This window comes from Pygocentrus nattereri, chromosome 14 (assembly GCF_015220715.1).
Source record: "Pygocentrus nattereri isolate fPygNat1 chromosome 14, fPygNat1.pri, whole genome shotgun sequence".
Classification (NCBI taxonomy): Eukaryota; Metazoa; Chordata; class Actinopteri; order Characiformes; family Serrasalmidae; genus Pygocentrus; species Pygocentrus nattereri.
In genome coordinates this window covers 15,411,704-15,434,000 of record NC_051224.1, presented here as the reverse complement: position 1 = coordinate 15,434,000, position 22,297 = coordinate 15,411,704, and the positions used below count along the sequence as shown (strand labels likewise).

At 38.5% G+C, this 22,297-nt stretch overlaps 1 protein-coding gene across 3 annotated transcripts in view; it reads right to left on the bottom strand.

Moving 5' to 3' along the window:
- The window catches only part of znf385c (zinc finger protein 385C), a 151,745-nt gene that overhangs the window by 102,816 nt on the left and 26,632 nt on the right, over positions 1-22,297 (bottom strand). The gene's annotated exons all lie outside the window — the stretch shown is intronic.

Sequence of the window (22,297 nt, the reverse complement as noted above, 5' to 3'; positions counted from 1 at the left end):
ACAGTATGTATTAACAGGAGAGGTGATATAGCAATATGGTTCTGTACAGTTCAGGCAGCAGAAGGTCAGTCCAGTACCATCTCTGCAGTGAGGAGACTCATACAGCATTATTGGTATGATGGACACACTAAATACTGAAAAATCAAGTGTTACATGTATCTGTTTAGGTTTTCTGTTAAATATGTTTCCTCCTTAATTTCCTAGTGCTGAAAATTGAATAACTTAATGGCCATTTTAACGACATATTAATAAAATTTAAAGGTGGTCTCTAACTTTTGCACTATATTGTGTTATGACACAGGTCACTACCAAACTATGAATACAATTACACACAGTAAAATAATTTAAGTCCTTTTGACCTCCACAAGGTGGAGCCAAACTTCACAACGAACTGAATCCAGTGGCGTGTGTGTGTGTGTGTGTGTTTGTGTGTGTGTGTGTGTGTGTGTGTGTGTGTGTGTGTGTGTGTGTGTGTGTGTGTGTGTCCATGGAGCAGTCAATTTGAAGAGCTGTGTGAATGTTAACGTGCACTCTTGAATGCCTGAATGTTCCCTTTTAGCTCCTCTGGAAGAGAGGAAATCCAGTTTATTTACATTAATTTGTAATTAAGTCCTTTCACACACACACACTCACAGCCACGTCCACACACAGGCCCCTTTGAATTTCGACCCCTCCTACCTCACACACATAGACCACTCTCTAAAAAAAGGAAAATATGTTAGAAACCGCTCAGCACAAACACACATCTGTATGAGGCCTCAGTTTTCAATGGTCAAGGCCTCGCCCACAGTCGGAGCCACTCAAACGTTCAAAAACCTCTCAATACACACTCAGAAATGACTGGCACAGATCTGGGTCCCAGTATATGAGTGGTGAGTTGATGCTGTTTCTCTCACTGCATAAAGAAAATAAATTCAAAGTTATTTTCTATAGATTATGAAGAATACTAATTGTCAGTGATAACAACAGCATGTTGTAGTTTTATATTAATTACTCTTCACTGGTAGTTAATAGAAAAAAGCAGAGAAATTTTGTGAAAAGTGTGGATTCTAAGCAGATTACAATTAAAAATGGAAGATCTAATGTAAATGTACTTCACTATGTAAATAGTAAATGACTACAATAACACTATAACTATGTCTAAGGATTAAATAAAAAGGCATAAATAAATGAAAGCTAGCAACTGATAGCGAGACTGCTCCTCTCCAATTTTACCTGTAAAGGGCTGGTGTGGCTGCGAGTTTTCCACTTTTTCAATCAACTGGTGTCTGTCTCCAAACAATTGATCAGCTGAGCTCCAGCTTTGCTACACCGGCCCTTTGTGTACATTGCTGGACACCCCTGCTCAAAAACATAGGAATCTAAGGTTTGATATCAAAGGAGTTCACTTCTAGACCATTCTTCAGGCATATATAATATGAAAACTAAGGTATTTGTCTATGTAATACCATTTACTTGTTGCAGTCGCCGTCATAGCTTCTATTCAGCTTTCATAATTTTTGAAAACTACCAATTTAACATTAAAATCACACTTTTAATTTTTATTAGAATTTTATATTTTTACCTGATAGTTTTGGTTCTATTAATCACTTTATTAATGGGTGGGGTCGTTTCTCAAAAAAGTAATCTATTACAAATTATTATTTCTTCCACACTGCAATGAGTTTACTTATTACTTCCTGGAAAAAGTGCTCTCACCACTCATTAGTTCACTTCTGTGCTACTCTATTAAACCTGCTTGTAGCAGAACTTTTCAGTTTTTTAATCAGTAATGAATACTCAATTACAGCCACCATCGTTTAACAGGCCTGTCACTATGCCTGCCTTTGAACAAGACACAGTTGCTATGCTTGATTAAAAAGAAGATCACCTGATGCTGTTTGAGAACTGAGAAACTAGCCAGTAGGTATAATCATAAATAGGTAAAGGTAAAGCTGTGTCTGCAAGAAAAACAGCTTAGGTAAGATTGGGGCTCTCTCTTCTTCAGCACAGAGACCTTTATCCATCAGCTTGGATGCTTTGACAGATTTCTTGTTGAGTTTACAGCGTTTCCCCACACTTGCATTGCAGAACGTTTTTTATTGCATTAAGACAATTTGCACATGTACAAGCAAATTATATACAATACACATTAAAGCAAAGGAGGAATAAACACTGAGAAATTCTGAAATCCATGTCAATATTTCAAAGATTCTACTTTTCAATTAAATTATTATGCTAATGATATCATTTTTATTTAAAAAATTGTATTAAAAAAACGCTAAATTAAAGCATTTTTACAAGTGTTTTCCCACTATATACAGAAGCAATCTATAATTTGAATGCATTGTGCATAACTGATATTATTTCAGAGTTGTACAAGTAACACAAGTAACAATATTCCTATTAAGACAGCAGCTGTAATATGATTGCAAGAATGTATTACACATCTTTGTCACAGAAAAAAGTAATCATATTACTGCAAAACATTACTTTGTACCACGTTACCACAACACTAATGTATGACCCTGAGTCAACCTGAATCATGGTGGAATTTCATGATATTTAAACAATCATATCTTAATTAAACCGTTGTGAGATGTACACTCTTTCCACACAGACGTCATGGCAAGCTGAAAAAGAAAGAATCTTTCCTCCACTCTGCTGTAAGTGTATCTGACGTGTCCTGTTTCCAACACGCCTCTCTCCCTCTGCTATACTCATCATGAGGCTCCATCAATCTTAACACTGATATCCTGCTGAAAGTATTTAATATAGACCACAAACACTGACTGATACACACACTAACATATCCACCACACCCACTCCTCCATTACACACACGCTGCCCAAATCAAACCTGGACTACTGTACTGACCTTCAGGCCCTATAGTTTAGCCAGTCAAGAACACACACACACACACGCGCACACACATGCACACACACACACAATTAAAGCACAGTTAATGGTGATATTTCATCTCTTAAATTGACCTAAACTTGAGTAACTAGTTTAAAAAATATTTTGGCTCATTTAAAAAAAAAAAATTTCTTCATGGGGACCAGGGATTTGCAAAAAAATCTCACAAATTACAAATGGCACAATATGTACAAATGTGAATCTGGGTATCAGTCAATATCTGTAAACCATAGCTTTTTTCTTTACCTCAACTTGAAATAAACAAAACAGAAACTAAAAATAAATGAAATGACGCAAAAATCAACACCATTTTTAGCGCCAATGTATGCAGATTGAGTCTGTTCAAAAATAAATTATTCACAATAAGCACAGTAACAACTCCCTTGTTTTTATGTTAATGTTACACTACATGTGGCTAGCCTTGCAATAGACTAGCGACCTGTCCAGGGTGTACACTGCCTTCTGCCCAGTGACTGCTGGGATAAGGTCTAGAACCCCCTGGGATGCAGAAGGATAAGTGGTTTCAGATAATGTGTGTGTGTGTGTGTGTGTGTGTGTGTGTGTGTGTGTGTGTGTGTGTGTGTCTGTGTGTGTGTGTGTGTGTGTGTGTGTATGTATGTGTTTACACATGTGGCTACTGCTGCAATCACATGACTGCTTTGCTCGATTTTACATTATGTCACACGACACACAGTTCTACACTTTTTCAGGCTGGATTTGCCACTTTCTTCTTTGATATTCAATCGAGCATGTTCTGCTGTTATGATCCTGATACTGAGAGTGGGCATCAGATCAGTGGCACCTCTAATTCAAATTATCATGTTTTCTTATGATTTACACACACACATACACACACACACACACACACACACACAGTATTTGTGCTAAACATACAATGGTATGCCTAATGGTTTCATTCCTTCCTGCTACTTCCTCTTCCTCCACACTGCTTTCATTCTAACTGATTTAAATGAGTCAATGTGGACTCCACATTTGCTATTAAAATGCACAGCTTCTTGGGCTCTGGGCACAAGCAGTTTAAGGGAGAATTCCACTGATTCAGAATTCCTTCATAAATCAGTCCTTAAGATGCAAACAAAGTCATTCAGAATGTTTGGATGTAAACAGCTCATTACAGAGAAACATACAGACTGCGATCCAAACCTACATATGTGTTTAGAGATTTTATATGTAACACTGATAATGGTAAAGTGGTGGTAAATGGTTGGGGGGTGGGGGGGTTAGGGGTATGTGCAGTCTTTGGGGACTATTTTCCATTCAACAACTTCCATGTACCTCTCTGCATTTTAAATATCTGGTCAGGCAGAAACCTTACCTCAAAACTATCGTAAATCAATGTCTCAAGAATTGGGTAAAGTATCTATGACCTATTGGGTAATGTATCTATGACCTATTGGGTAATGTATCTATGTATTCATGTTATAGCTTGTCTTTGCAGTAGCTTTCACATAAATTAAACTCCACCAGTGTAAACAATTCTGACCAAGTAAGCTTCTCTATATGGAGCGTTTCACATCAAACCGCTCTGAATAACTTTGTTTACATCTAAGCCCTTTAATTTTGCAGCCATTCTGAAAAATCTATGGAATTCTCCTTTAATGAGCAGACAGCCAAGCACACATTGACTAAAACATGGTTTGACTTTTAATCCAGTAAAAAGCTGTGGTTAACAAAGACACAGATTTTCATAGAAAGTGCTATTTCAGGGTCATATTAACCCTTTAAGACCTACTTTGACAACTTTCTACACATACTTTTTCTACACATAATTCAAGAAATATTTCTACACATTACATTTGTGGATTAGCACATAAAACCACAGAAGGACAAGCTTCATTTTTTGGCAAATTTTTCAGAAAAAAAATAATATTGAACCATATCAGAGAAACTCTTCACACACATACCTGTACAACACTCTTTGATCTAAAATACAAGTTATTAAAAGTCTGTTCAAAATCACTCATGTTATCTGGTTGACATGATTTGAGATCTGAAGAGTTGTCACACTGTGTGGAACAGCAGTTCTAGAGCATTGTCTGTAGAAAATATCCTCCTTGTGATATATTTTTTGTTTTCTGCTTTTGTTTGTGGGTTGCATTTCTTGCTTTCCTCTTTTCTCTCTCTATCATTGCCAAAAACAATCCAACCACAAGTTTCTCAGAATTAGAAACTCTATGACAACCTACCCAAAGCTAATCCGTGTGCTCATTTTCCAGCCCTGGGTATGGACTTGCCCACCTCAACTTTCAAATCTCCAAATCATGTACTCTCATTCACTGTGGCATGCAAACCAGCCAGAATGTGGACCATCACATCACATGACATGCCAAGAACACATACGATGGATTTAAACTTATCTTGATGAAGGATGATCGAACAAGCATTATGCCAAGTGTATGAAAAGATTATGTATGTTTTCTATAAAATTTCATTGTAGGCTTACTTAGGAAGTAAACAACCCCCAATGACAATTTCGGGCTGGTATTTTAGTGCTGTTTCTCTAGTTTCAAGAGGAAACGAGGCATCTCTCTAGCTCACACTACTGCGGAGCAGTGACAAAGTTCATTTTCAGTGTCAGTTTCTCTATTAAATGTGTTAGACCCTGTCTTCATAAGACAGCTGTAAAAAAAAAGCTAAATCTATAGACAACAAAGACATTTGGGTTATAACAAATGGTGGTAACTTAGAGCCATTCAATCACAGCTGTTTCAGAGCCATTTTCATTATCAGCATTCCCCCTGATATAACTATTATCTCAGTTAAAATCAGCAAACTAAAGCCACTACATTCAGACACATTAACATAAGCATTAAAGCACGTGTTTTCCAGGCCAGAAAGGCCTTTGCAAAATCATAAAATTGCTTGTGTTTTGAAGTGTGTGAGCAATCTTGGCTGGCTGGCATGGGAAGATAATGAGTGCTGTGTCTAAAGTGGCAAGACAGAGGCATTTTCAGAATGGTTTTAGGCTCAGCCTAAAAGAGAGAGTGCTGGGTCAGCGGAACGCCTGACCGGATGTTTCATCTCTAATCTGTTTGCTGAGGGCCACTGGAACGACAAATGAGGTTGGGCATATTTACTCAGGCTCTATGCGTGTGTGCGTGTGCATGTGTGTGTGCGTGTACGTGTGTGTGAGTATGAAATTAGTCTGGATGAGAGGAAATTTAAACAGCTGCTGACTGTTTGATACCTTTGCCAGTTGAGTCTATGACAAACAGTTCTCTGTGGTTGTGTTTGTCCACTGCCCAGCACAGCATAGTTAAACATCCAGGACATTTCTTGCATTTCTTAGTGATATATAGAAAACCGCTGATTTAAAGGAATAGTTTGGCAAAAAAGAGACAGAGGTCTTCCCCTTAACCCAAAGAAAAGTAGAGTAATGAAGTGCTCATCTTTAGTTTTACATCGGGAACTTGTGACTACTAATTACCAAATGCCTGCCTACATCAACATGCACTCACCTAAAACTGCAGTGAGCTGTTAAGTAATCCTTAAATAAACTTAGTTATGTAGTTTCAGACACTAGACCATATAGCGACAGCACCATATAATCAGATATCAGCAATGACTGACAAGCCAGATGATGATGAAGGTGATGATTGCCACATTAGGATGTGCAGCAGCAGAGTCTGGTGCTTTTCACCTTATAATGTGACCATGAATTGCCTACCTTATCAGGAAGAGACTGTTTGACTGACATGCCTAATGACCAATCGTAACCCATTATTTTGGTGCAGCATGAAGGCAGAGGCGATTGCCCAAAGATTTTCCTCTGAAAGGCATGTTTTTCATCACAATATCCAGTAGGGAAATATGACAATATATATCACTATCATGATGAATTATGTCACATTACAATGCAATATGCTTTTCTGAACACATCACAGATTTCATCAGTGCTTGTAGTTAGAACACTGGCCAACTGCCTGTTTCATCATAAAGAGAGCAAAATTAATCATGTTTAACTGGATTTAGTGTTACACTGTATGCCAGTATTTGATAGTATTTTTAATAAGTATCACGACTGGCCCCTGCCAGTCCTGTCCATGTGTTCGTGTTGTGGTTTAGCCCATTTGTTCTTTGTTTTGGTTTTGTAGTTCAGCCCCCTTGTTTAGTGACTCCACCCCTGATTGTTTCCACCTGTCCATCATCCCTGTTGTATTTAAGCCCTGTGTTTGCCCCTTGTCTTTGCTGGTCTTTGTTGTTTGTTGGATGTATCTATTGTATTCTCGTGTTGGGTTCTTTGAGGTTCTGTGTTGTTTATCATGTCTAACTATCAATCTGTTCACGTTGGCTCTATGACCCTGGACCGTCTTGACCATGACCCTCGATTTGCCCTGAATAAAAGTCCCTTATCTCTGCATATGCATCTGTCTCCTCACTCCCCGTCGTTACAACAAGTTGCACTGCTGATTTTTTCTCTGTTTCAACTGATTGGGTGTCTAAAAAAATAAATATTGTGACTATTGTGTATTGAGAAAATTTCTTGAAATACAGAAACACACAAACACACACACACCTTCTAAGCTGTTTGTCCACCAGTCCATCGCAGGGCAATTTAGCAGAAGCAATTTAGCATTTCTAAATTGGCCCGACTGCATGTCTTTGGACTGTGGGAGGAAACTGGAGTTTCTTGAAATATCACAATGTTATATTTTTGCCATATTGCCCACCTCTAATATCCACTGCAGGCAGCTGTTTGCCATTGCTTACTGGAATTTAGCTGTAAAAATGAAACTTTGTTTCCTATCTGAATGACAAAAGCACTGCATGGAAGAATAAATACAGAGATGTGGGATAGCCAATTAGCATGCAACTAACAAAATCTCGATAGCTGTGGACAGCTTTGTGTGCAAAAGAAATCAGGCACTCACATTTTGGTGTGGGCAGAGCATCTGAAGTCAAGACTAAGCCATGGTAAAGTAAATTTTCCACTGTCTTTGCTTCACATTTTCCACAACAAACATAGTCCTGAGAAAAGTTCCGAGTATTTTCCATATGCCTTAACTGTCCCGACAATTTGGTTGTAAAAATATGAATATATATAACGCTTCATGGTTTCCTACAGGTATGTGTCGATCACTCTACCAAATTAGTTCAAACTGCAGCACCGCAGCAAATAAACTCCCAAAATATAGTATTCAGACCTTAGATGTTTACAGGGAAGTCCATCAGGGGTAAGCAGAAAATAGATTTTTTGTCAAACCATTCCTTACATGTAAGTGAAGAAAAGAAAGTTTTCAAAGAAAGAAAGGTTTCAAAGTCAAGGACCATATAAAAAATTATAGTAACTCATTCTAATCTCTTGACAATATATAAACATAAGTACACGCTTTCAAACAGCCTGATTCATCAGAAGAACATCATGTGGACACCTTCCCACATCGGCTTGGACATTTGGACACTGAGGCAAATGAATTCTTGGTCAGGGCAGACTCTGCCTGTTATAAATTGGGCCTATTAAGCTGTTAGCACAGTTGGACACATACATAATGCTAAAAGTCCTTACTGTTGTCTCTGTCAGTAAGGGAACCTGCTTCTGTTTTTGCAGCAGCACCCTAACATCCCCCATGGGGAAAGACTGTGGTGTATACTAAGGCATCTGTCTTTGTGATAAGTGTGTGTCTCTGATAAGGCACAGGAGGACATGACCAGCCTGCTGAAGCAGCTGGACAAAGTGTGCCTGGACCACAGATAACAGGCATCTAAATACAGCAACAAGTAAAACAAAACAAAGACCAAAACTAAACACTCAACTAGATCTGCTGTTAAAATAGACATTTGATCATGTTCAGCACCTGAAGATATGAAAGCCAGCACTTAGCTGGTATTTAGCCTGTGGCCTTTCTCGTAGGCAGCCTGCTAAAGACATATGGAGGCCTAATAGCTCAGTCCACAAACAGTGTAAGGTAAACGTAAGGGCTATTTAAGGCCTATACTGGCATTATCACTTGATATTATTTTAACATTTTATTTCTATTTAATCATTAATTTAATTTCCTTTGTTCAATGCTTTGTAGTTTTCTCTATAAAGTGTGTATGAAAAGTACTATATAAAGTATACAGAATATTCACAAAAGCACACCAATGTTTATAAAAGTGTACACAAACACATAGGTGCACACACATGACACCAGGTTTACACACACTATACCAGGTCAAGAGGCTGAGGAATTTGCTGCCACAACCTGCCCAGTGAAGTGCCTGGATGTGTGATCATTCAATTTTTGACGCCAATAAAAGCTGGTGGCATGAAACTAGCATTAGTGTAACAATTTACAGGCCAATTGTTTACAGGCCATCTTTGTGACCTCTATTGACCCCAGTCCGTAGTACACTATTTCTCAAAGTCCAGTTCACAAACACAGCAACCATCCACAGTCAGACACCACCAACAGAAAAACAAACATTAGTCACATGCCAACCAAACACCAAGCAACCATCAACCAAACACCAAACACCCATCAACAAAACATCAACAAAACAACAGGCCAACATCAACCAAACACTGTCAAGGAAACACTTGCCATCAAATATTAGCCAATCATCAACTACACACCAGCTAAACATCAACCAGCACACCAGCAAACCATTAATCAACCAAAATGAATATCTTCTCTCTCATCCTCTCAGAAAATAAGGTCTGTTATGCATTTTTTCAAGTTCACATTTGATTTTTTCATTGGACCAAATTACAATAAAATATTTCCTCTCCTCCTCTCCCCATGCACTACTGCAGCTCATTTTCACTTCCCTTCCGGTTCTTCTTCTATTGTTTACTGGGTGAAGATAGCCTGCTTCAGTTTCCTGTAATTGTTTTGAAAGTCCAAACTATCCAAAAAAAGTGTTTTCACGCTGTAGATGCAATGAACCATGGCTCAGTTTCATCTGGCCTGGGACCATGTCTTTTGGTCTGACCAAATTTGGGTCCTTTGGTCCAGACTGGGGTCTGAAGCACTTTTCATTCCTGCTATTTTGATTCAGACCAAACTGAAAAGCCCATGTAAGGCCTATATAAGGCCTGTATTAGCAACAAAGTACTAAGAGTCTTGAGTTTTGGTGCTGTGAATGACTATTCCAATTTTCATCTAGGCCACAAGTACCATACATGTTGTTGTTGTCCAGTGCTATTTCACCTAAGGAAAGGATTTTAGAAAAATGCCTATAAGCTCTGCTGAGCCATGAAAGTGCAATAAAGTTTCTCTCTGGGATCAACCAAACCTCAGAAAAAAATATCTACCAACCAACCATACACCAGCCAATCTTCAACTAAACACCAATTAAACATCAACCAGACACCAGCTGTCAAGCAAAGACTTCAAGCAAAGACTCCCAACCACAACTAACAATGAACCAACACCAATCAACTATAAACGAGGCAACAGCAACACTATATTCACACCACAATTCACCACTAACCAATCACTGACCAATTATCAACCAAACACAAGCCAACAATCACCAAAAAAACAAACCAACCACCAACTAAACACAACTAATCATGAAGCAACTACCATATAACCATCAACCAAAGCCCGACCAACCACTAACCAAATACTGGCTACATTTGTATCAATTTAACAGCTAGTAAACAATCAAACATCAAACAACACCAACCAATTATCAAGAAAGTACAACTACACATTAATGAAACATCACCAAAAAACTCAACCAAACAGCAGCCAATAAACACCCACTAAACATCAGCCAAACACTACACAAAAACGAACCAATCATCAACCAAACCCCGAAATAAACACAAGCAAAACATTAGCCACCCATCAAAGAAAATGAGCAGAATCTGAATGTTCTAATTATGCTCTCAGCCTAATTATCATTATTCTTATTAGGACACATTAGTTGGTGGAAATGCATTTTGATTGTTTGCAAGTTACCTGACATTTAAGTCGCTCACAGCAGGCAACATATTCAGGCACTCAGGCTAAACATCTACCACAGCAAATAGAGCATCAGATGTCTGAAAGACAATAATTTGCCTTAATGCATATGCTAAACTGCACAGAGATAGATAAGGAGGACAAAGAGAGAGAGAACAAATAAGAACAGGCTGAAAGAAAAAGTCAGACAACTGAAGATAGTGCTGCCGGCACAGCACACGTACACACAGACACCCACACACACAATATGAAAATTCAGTTATTAGAAGAAAGTACATAAAATGTGTCATTAGACAGTCATTAACCAATTATTCCACCATTCTGAGCAGTGAAGAGCAGAAAGAATAGTCATTTTCATTCTCTCTCTCTATACTGTGGATGCTAGACAGTGTGCAAATTGGCACTGAATACAAAGCTGAAATATACACACACCCACCCACATAAACGCCACTTCATTAATGACTCTTTCAAACCTGCGATAAAGACAAGGTAGCAAACTGTGCAATAATAGTGGTTATATGGCATGTGTGTGTGTGTGGAAGCAAGCACATAATAGAATATATCATAAATACATCATCATATTTAAAAAAAATTATACACCTAAATTCATTATAGTTTCATTTTGTAACACGATTGGGCATGAGGTGCCAGTGCACGTGCTAAGTCAGTGCAACAGGGTTACTGTAGTGATCATCATCATAACAGGCAGTGAGGTCAATACAGCTACATTCTATTCATGAGAGAGTAGCAAATCTGTTTAAATTGGAAATAAATAATAATATAGTCATTAGAAAGCCAAAAGTGCAATTCTCAATAAACTGGACCATATAAGTCAAAAGTTGAGGAATGTCCAACCAAAATGTCCTGAAATGCTCATCTCCTTTTGGACAAATTTGACTTTTTGACTTTGGGTCTATGTTATTTCACCAAGTGAGAATTCCTGCTTTGTGAAACAATCCATAGGAATAAGGAAAACACAGCTAACAAGAGACTTCTCAAACAGGCAAACAACACCCTGCGTTTCGATTCAGGCATCATGGGCTCTTTTCATACACTATGCGAGAGGTCGGCAACATTCGGTTCTTTTAATGTCCTGTTGCAGCTCCACAGCAGATTTAGATTTGTAGGTAAAAATAAAATAATATTCCTTTACAATAAAATAAATTTCTGCTGATCACTCTAACACAGATTTATGAATGATCTTAAATGCTGAAGTTAAAGTATAACTAATTCACCCTTCAATCCTGAAGTTTAGCGTGCAGACTGCTGGTCACTATAGAAATACTAAGAGAGCTGCTTAGACACAGTACAATGAACAGGCAGAGCTATGAAATAAGTAGATATGTAATCAGCCATTTGGCCAAGACTGGAATTTGCTCAAAACATGAAACTGCCAATTTATTGTTTTTATTTTGGGAGATCAGGTTAGTGCACTCTCATAGCACTACAATGCATGATTTATTATGCTAAGCAGCCAGTTGCCTCTTACTTTCAGTGTAGCATCGTATATGATTCATGTTATTTAAAGAACAGAAATTCAAGAAAAAAAAGACAGTTAACAACACAAATAGTGCTGTTTATACTGAAAGTTTGGCTAACAGAATGTACTGTAAATGTGTCAGTGTGTTCCATGTGTTAATTTAGCCCACACAGAATGCGGCTGTGAAGAAACAGGGATCTAAGTGGTCAAAACGATGTAAAGATTGCGGCATCCCTAGACAGAAGGTACCAAAACAGTCCAGGGCAACTCACACATTTGATAGTGTCTCAGTCACTGCCCCAGACTCTCTAACCAGAAAATCTAGTTCTGAAATGCAAAGCAAGTTGATTCAGGAAGGTGGACCCTAATATCCTACAGATTTCAGAGCACACCACATGCTCAGTCTGTGTGTGTGTGTACATCTGTTAAGTCATAAGTTGAGCCCTGTGGAGAGATGAATCAGATTCTACTCTGCTTGATTATACGGCTTTACAGTCCAAGCCTTTTAAATAAAGAAATCTTCAAACAAAAGCGACTAGGGCAAGCAAGGACACTTCAGCAGAGTCACACAACACACTCAGGATTCCTCAGTTATCCGTCTTCATCATGTGTGTGCACAAGTGTGAAGGTGGGTGAGAGAGAGGTCCCAATTCCATTAAGTGTAGGGATTTGAGAAGATTTAGGCTAGCCCCTTTTCCCTCCCACTGAACTACAATAGTTTCATAATATAATCATCAGACACAATACTGTGCAACAGAATACTGCTGCTTTACGTGCTACACACAATGTTTGTGTTTTAGGCAACGGATTAATAAATTCTGCTAATCTCAGTTGTGTAACATTCAATTTTTGCACTGGAATTACATTAGAACACCTGCACACTGCACACTGTCTCTCTTATGTTGATCTTAGAATGAACTCCATGCTACAGATATTCAGCTGGATTTACATGATTGCAAGTTGCACAAAAATATGATTTCTGTGTAAACTAAGAGTTATATAATGCAGTCCATAAATAGTCAAAGTCACATGCAACCCAGTGGATTAACCTATTTCACTAATTAGCAAGATAACCTGCTTTCCTATATCATCCCATTCTCTCAATGGCTTAGAAATAATTCATGATGCATTATGTAGCCTACATTTGTCTTTGCGTTATGTAGCCTACATTTATGTCTTTGTATCAATTCTATGTCTGGAGAGTCAATTATGAATAACCCAGCCACACTGCAGAGTTTATCATTCTGCCTCATTAAAGACACCTGATCCAAAAATCAGTGAACTAACAAAAGTTTTAAAGCAAAAAGGTTTTGTGAGCATTTTGTCAATTCGCCTTTAATGGAGCTGTTTTTGCTGCACTGCCCTTAATCTCATACAGAATTAAAATCAAAACCTCTGCCTGGAATCTTAAACTGGGCCATAGTTTGGATCCAGCAGGATAATGATCCATAGCATGAAAATCAACACAAAAATGCTTCACAGACTACAGGATTTTGTCATGGCCACTCAAGTCCCCTGAAGAAAACCTGCAGGATGAGCTGAAGATGAGAGTATGGACCTCAGATTATAAAGGATCTGGAGAGGTTCTGTATGGAGGGTCTCAGATCCATTGCCATGTGTTCTTCAGCCTCTTTAAGTGTTACAGGAGAAGACTCAGAGCTGTTACCTTAGCAAATAAAACATTAAGGGGTTGCAATACCTGTGGCAGACACAGATTTGAGAAAAATATATATTTTCTGATTTTAGTGGGTTTTATCTCAAACATTGTACTTAAAATAAAGATGACATTCCGTTAACATTCTGAATGAAAGATCAAAAGGATAAGCAATATAATTTTTTGCTGCCTGTTTTACTCATGTTTACCAGGGGTGCCAATATTTGTGGAGTGTACTGCAAAAGTGACTACACTCTTAAAAATGATGCACCTAAAAGGGTTCTTCAATTAGTACAGTGTCAAGCCTGTAACAACAGAAGAACCCCTTTTGTGCTATATAAAACCTTTTCAAAAATCTTTTACATAGAATCATATAAAGCACACTCTCCATCAATCTGAAAAACTTCTTCATGATGCAAAGAACACTTTAACCATACAAAGGTGTTCTTTGAGTGTTTATGGTTCTATAAAGAACCGTTTTCTTTGCTAAAGAATCCTTAAAGAACCATTTATTTTAAGTGTGCAGGCTAAAAACAGATGAAAAACAGATGCCTAACATTGATCTGTTTATCTTAAAGACTTACTGCTCTTTCAGGGATTTGTAGAGTTTTAAATAGTACAATACAGTAATACTGTCATCGGTGTGCCAACTAGTTAGGCCAAGGGTGCACAGCTTCGCTCCAGAAGGGCCAGTGTCCAGCATAGGTTGGTACTTTCTCTAGTCAAACTCATCCACTAAACCAGGCAATTAACAGTTCAGTTGAATCAGGTGTGTTTGAGCAGGTAAATCAGCAAACTGAGCTGTGTCATCAGCTACCTAGAGCTGTGAAGCCCTGAGTTAGGCTAGGAGTATTGGCTAAAAGACTAACTACACTGACATGCCAGTGGCTCAGTGAAATATTCCTGCAAATTGGCAAATGGCTGAGTGGAATACCCATTTGTTAACTTGAGTGAATGAAAAAATCTAAATGACTCAAAGAATACGCACGCCAAATACCAGCTAAGAAGGTAGCATAACCACATCATTACTCCACTCTTTGTTTGGGAGTTTGTATGGTTCCATATCAACAGGGCTAATCTTATCCGTATTCTGTTGTTGTTTAGCATCCTCTGGAGTCTTATTTGATTCACTTTTAAGCATAACAAAACTTAAAAACAGCAAAAATGCCAATGTCTTAAAGTTCTCGCAGTGTTTGTAAGATGTTGATTCCCAACATCACATTGGTTTGGATGGTTTGGATGACAAAGATGTTCGTGATTTTGGTCTTCATTAGAACCTGTCCCTGGTCACTCAGCCCTGTATCGTAGTGTGTGTGAGACCTGGCATCTGTGGGCTCATTTGTGGATCCCACTGGCACACCTTTTAGCCAGTGTGGCTCTGCTATTGTGTGTGTGATGTTCGTAGGGGTAAAGGGGTTAGACTAATGCTGAGAGCTTAGTATGTAACTGAAAACGTTTTCCATCACATTTGTACTCTCTTTAGCCCTAATCCACCCTGATTAAGCTGTCAGTCAGAATGCCGCTACACCTGCCAGGCCACACACAAACACACACATATAATCTTTCAGAGAGACTCCCTTCTCTCTCTCTCTCTCTCTCTCTCTCTCTGTACATACAGTACACCCTCAAAGCCTTCACAGCGTCACTCGTTTTATGACTGTGCTTTGTTGAAAGCTCATTTTATGGTTGTATTTATTTGAGGAGTTTATGGGCATAGTCACCAGATCACAGATCAGGACTCAGATATACATTCCACAAATGATTGTGCACATTTGTACGATCTACCTCAAGGCAACCCAGACATCAATAAAACACACATGTACAGGCATAACATTATGACCACCTCCTACAGATTGTAGTCCATCCGTTTCTCTGCATACTTTGTTAGCCCCCCTTTACCCTGTTCTTCAGCGGACCCCCATGGACCCTCACACAGCAGGTACTATTTGGGTGAATCATTCTCAGCACTAACACTGATGTGATGGTGATGTGTTAGTATGTGTTGCACTGGTCTGAGTGGATCAGACACATCATTGCTTACAACCCCAATTCCAATGAAGTTGGGACGTTGTGTAAAACATAAATAAAAACACAATACGATGATTTGCAAATCCCTTTCAACCTACATTCAACTGAATACACTACAAAGACAAGATATTTAATGTTCAAACGGATAAACTTTATTGTTTTTTGCAAATATTCACTCATTTTGAATTTGATGCTTGCAACATGTTTCAAAGAAGTTGGGACAGGGGCAACAAGAAACTGGGAAAGTTGAGGAATGCTCAAAAAACACCTGTTTGGAACATTCCACAGGTGAACAGGTTAATTGGAAACAGGCGAGTGTCATGATTGGGTGTAAAGGGAGCATCCCTGAAAGGCTCAATCATTCACAAGCAAGGATGGGGCGAGGTTCACCACTTTGTGAACGACTGCGTGAGAAAATAGTCCAACAGTATAAGAACAACGTTACTTAATGTGCAATTGCAAGGAATTTAGGGATTTCATCATCTACAGTCCATAATATCATCAAAAGTTTCAGAGAATCTGGACCCATGACCTTCGATCCCTCAGTCGGCACTGCATTAAAAACCACCATCATTCTGTAATGGATATTACCACATGGGCTCAGGAACACTTCAGAAAACCACTGTCAGTGAACACAGTTCGTCGCTCCATCTACAAGTGCAAGTTAAAACTCTGCTATGCAAAGCGAAAGCCATATATCAACAACACTCAGAAACACCGCCGGCTTCTCTGGGCCTGAGCTCATCTGAGATGGACTGACACAAAGTGGAAAAGTGTCCTGTGGTCTGACGAGTCCACATTTCAAATAGTTTTTGGAAATCATGGATATTGTGTCCTCCGGGCAAAGAGGAGAAGAACTGTCCGGATTGTTATCAGCGCAAAGTTCAAAAGCCAGCATCTCTGATGGTGTGGGGGTGTGTTAGTGCCCAGGGCATGGGTAACTTGCACATCTGTGAAGGCACCATTAATACTGAAAGGTACATACAGGTTTTTGAGCAACATATGCTGCCATCCAAGCAACGTCTTTTTCAGGGACGTATCTGCTTATTTCAGCAAGACAATGCCAAGCCACATTCTGCACGTGTTACAACAGTGTGGCTTCATAGTAAAAGAGTGCGGGTACTAGACTGGCCTGCCTGCAGTCCAGACCTGTCTCCCATTGAAAATGTGTGGCGCATTATGAAGCGCAAAATACGATAACAGAGACCACGGACTGTTGAGCAACTGAAGTTGTACATCAAGCTAGAATGGGAAAGAATTCCACCTACAAAGCTTCAACAATTAGTGTCCTCAGGTCCCAAATGCTTATTGAGTGTTGTTAAAAGGAAAGGTGATGTAACACAGTGGTAAACATGCCCCTGTCCCAACTTCTTTGGAATGTGTTGCAGGCACCAAATTCAAAATGAGTGAATATTTGCAAAAAACTATAGTTTATCCATTTAAACATTAAATATCTTCTCTTTGTAGTGTATTCAATTGAATGTAGGTTGAAAATGATTTGCAAATCATCGTATTCTGTTTTTATTTATGTTTTACACAACGTCCCAACTTCATTGGAATTGAGGAATTGCTTCATCTTGTCTCTATTCACTGTAAGAGTCTCAGTTACAGTTCTGGGGCTGTATCACTTGAGATGGTTGAGAGGTTGTCTACATTACTTCAGATACACATTTTGGTGTAATATTTACTGTCTGAGCATTTTTGTGCACAAACCAATTCGAAACTATATCGACTTACCAGGAATTCCTACGACTCTCCTGATAACTTACTCCAGGATTGAGTGAAAACATGGGTGCAGTCATTGACTCATCATTCGTATTTTGTGCTGTCTCTTTCTGCATTTTATGGTATTTTCAGATGTTCTTATCCAGAGCAACAGGTAGGCCAAGGTGGTGTTAGGAGTCTTGCCCAAGGACTCTTATTGGTATAGTGTAGGATGCTTGCCCTGGTAGGGGACTGAACCCCAGTCTACAGTGTAGAAGGCAGAGGTGGTAACCACTACACGATACAAACCATGGTATACAGATTCTTTTGTCTCATTTGTTTATTTTTCTTCCTTTTTTAATCTCCCCTCCCTGTTTCACATCCAGTAGTTTACTGATTTGCACTTCACTGGGTGCTTGAATATAATTGCCTAATTAAAAAAATACATAACAAGAAAGAAAGACAGAAAGATAAAATAAATAATGACAAAATAAATAGATCACTAAAACTAAAGTAACAAGCCTATTTTGAAAACAATATGTAGTAAGTAAAAAGTACAGATTTTTCTTTACAGTGTAGTGAGTAAAAAAGTATTATGTGACAGAAATACTCAAGTAAACATACCTTAGAAAATTACTTAATACAGTAGTTAAGTACTTGTACTTCATTACTTACCACCTCTGGTGATTTTATAGTAATTATTTATCACTCAACTTATTGAAAGAACATAATTCTGCTGAAGGTGCAGAATCAAAGCATTCAATCAATACCGCATTTGTTTTTGTAAAGACAGGCTTACACTGGAGTTTAGACTCAAGCCTGTACATCAAAATGTACAACAAATGTAAATTAATTCACTCTGCAAACATTTAATCAAACATGCAATTATATAACAGTGTCTGAGAAGTAAAGCAACAGTAACAAACAAACTTCAAAGGTTTAAATCCCACAGTAAAGAAAAATCTGACTTGCTTTAGACTACAATTAAAGCTGATACATAAGCTTCAAATATAATGAGCTTTGAACATGCTAATGTCTCTGAAGCTGAGACAGTTGAGAAGCTGGTAGCTTGGATTCAGACCGGTGTTTATTGCAAATAGCTACGTAATGTGCTTCTGTAACTTTAATCCTGTCACACGCAGCTTAAAGAGCTTCCACTCAGCACAATACTTTCGCCAGCCAGTGACACACATCTGGCAGCAGAGGTTGAAAGGTGATTGGTCGGATTTGGTTAGGTATTCAAACTGTCAGAGTGAAAGGATTTGAGGTAGAGAATTTTAGTAGCAGACTATCCAAATGTTAACATGCTTATAAGAACACCTCTTTTATCTACTTGGTTCTGCTGGTACACACCAGTCCAAGAGGTTAAAGCTCATATGTCTTCGTACAAGGCCTGCTTGACAAACAAACTATGTATTATGGCTGCCATATGCCAATATACTAAAAAATACACTGTTGAACTAGAGGTGGGTGATACAGCAAAAATTACATATCCTACTACTTTATGAAGCTTTCACAAGCCACAATGTCAGAATATATGTATTGCTTGCATTTGATAAGTTAAAAAAGAGAAAGTGACACAGTGATCCGTATTCAACATTTCACACACTGTGCTGCACTAAATCGACTTAAACAAGACTAATTATGCTTTGTAGTCAAACATGCAGTTGGGATGTGTTAAGTACTGACAATATCCATTATATGCTTAGAAAAGCACATTGTGACATACTGTGACATACTTTATCATGATAAATATTGTCACATTACAGAGTCCTAAACCCTTAATGTTACCCTGCATTATTTTTAACTGAACTTATTTAGGTTTCTTGGATCATCTGAACTTGGGAGCAAAACTGGCCTGACAAGTTGAGCATGAACCACATCTCCCATCTCCCCCCCCCCCCTTTTTTTATGTTTCTTTTCATTTTACGGCTAAGAAAATAGTTTGTGAACCAATAACATGGACTTATTGCAGCCACATTAGGGCACAATTTGCACCATGTCTTCTCATATAAGTACATCTGGTCCTGAGAGTTTGAACAATGCTACAGTGATGGTAAACATTCCTTCAGCACATGCATACGTAACAGCTCCACTAACTTTTTGCACAGCCCTCCCTCAAATGCATATGCATGAAGAAGTAGTGCATCTCATCATGATTACGACCCATTAACTGTGTGTTCAGACTCGTGCGAACGTGTGGGCAGAATGTGTATGTTTTCCATCTGAAAGGCTTAGTACGACAGGCACACAGTGTGCATGTAATGTGGAGGTCTGTTTTAGTGCAGACTTTTCATGAAATGTGTAAAAACAACTGAGATTAAATTCAACACACACACACTCTCTAAGGTACAAAAGATTGATTGTGTACATTACATAGTTTTCTCCACCCAAAAATTCAGACTGCTCTGTCAACACAGCCTTAAATCAATATCCACTGTGTGTCTGTGTGTGTAATGTTATTACAGGGTTATATATGAAAACACTGCTTGTTTTGCGTAAAAATTTCCAGCTGGCCAAATGAGTCACTTTTACTTAAAACAGAAGCCCCTCTTCTCCTCTATAGCCCACATCTATCTCTCTCTACCTTCCCATTGTTTCTCTCCTTCTTATCTCTTTCTACCTCCTCACAATCCCTCTTTTACTACTGTCTTACTTTTGTTACTCTGACGAAATAATTAAATAAGTGTTTCCATAGTGATGTGAAGGTGTGTGCATGCTTGCTTAGAAACCATCACAGCGCATCCAACAATAAAGGCAGCATGAATGGTACAATGACACAGTCTCTGTATCTGTATCAATGGTGATACATTAGTAAAGATACGGCTAGCTTCATTATTTAGCCAGTTATCTGATGGAATGTGTGGTCTGTGTCATGCTGTAGATGCTGTTGCTGATGCTTAAAGTAACCTGTGAAGGCTAGAAGTTCAATTCCATTAAAAATCTCACATTTTTACCCAAAAGCCTGAACTCTTCACCTTTGTTTTTGTTGATATTTTTAAATTGAACTTTCAAATCTGATTTTGGATTAATATCACCATCATCATCATCATCATCACTTTTATTTATATAGCAGCTTTCTCATGCTCAAGGACATGAACATATTAAACAGAATGTACACATCAAACAGTGTTACTGCAGTGCTGAGAATGATTCACCACCCAAATTGTACCTTCTCTGTGAGGGTCCACAGGGGTCCTGACCACTGAAGAACAGGGGAAAAGGGGGCTAACAAAGTATGCAGAGAAACAGATGGACTACAGTCTGTAATTGTAGAACCACAAAGTGCACCTATATAGTAAGTGGAGCTGATAAAATGGGCAATGAATGCAGAAACAAGGGTCATAATGTTATGCCTGATCCAGGTATAATAGTGCTGAACATTAATAGTAGTAATAGACTTACATTCATGCAGTGTCATTTCACTGTCAGCTTTGTCTATATTTCAATGATTTAATGACATTCTATTTCAGAGGATCCAGTGACATTGGAGGGTCACAAGAAAAAACATACTGGCTTTTAAACCTTTGTTTACTACAGGGCACAATATTAGTGATTTTTGAGAACACCATTTTTTTCTCCATAAGCAAAACAACCTTAAACTCTGAGTCTGCTACTGTATAAAGCACTGCTAAACATGTTGGTAATGCGAGAGTGAATGCACATACATCAGGGCTGCATAACTATGGTCCTAGAGACCTGGTGTCCAGCACAGTTTGATTATTTACCCACTCAAAAAACCTAGTAACACTTGTCTGTCAAATGGCAGATTTAGTGGGTGTTTGTGTAACCTCTAAACTGTGCTGGACACTGGCACTCCAGGACCGGACATACAGCCACACTGCCATTTTGAGTATATCCAAGTAACCTTTGGTCTTGAGGTTTAATCATCTACTTAAATGAATTTGCTGGGTGGTATTTATGCTTTAAAATACCACGGTTGTACAGAATCTCTGAACAAGCGTCTGCCCTCTTTATTACTGCTCTCTGGCTTGGAAACATATGGAGATGGGTCAAGGCCAAACTTGCGGATGTTAATTAGACCCAGGGGGCAAAAATAATTGTCCTAAGAATGTGCCAAAAATGTATCCTCACTAGAAAAGAGACCATGAAAAGTCTAATATAAGTCTTGTATTACATTTCATGCAGTAGTGGCATGTGCACAAGAACAATGGCTAAATGAGTGAGAACCTATACTGTTCAAGACGCAAATCTGAATGAAGCAAATCTCCCTGTGTTGTCCTGGGCAGGGTGTCCAGACACGCCATTTCTTTAGCTCTCCATCCTCTAGCCAAACTACTGCTACCTAGCCACTTCATGTGTCTTGTTCTGACTGGACAGCTATCAGACTGTGAAAATGGCAAGTCAATTGTGCTCCCACTTTAACCTCAATTAATTAAAAAGCTCTGTTATACACATGAGAGTCTGTTTGGGTTTTTTATTTGCTGTATTTACTTTTTCATTCTCAATTTTTTCACTGGCTGTTAGGGGAATCCATTCAGATTAAGTTGTTGACCAGTAAACACTGTCAGATAACATCCAATCAGGTAAAAAAAATAAAATGTTTTAAGATACTCCAACTGGTCTGGATCTTGATTGGGAGGCAAAGAATTGGAA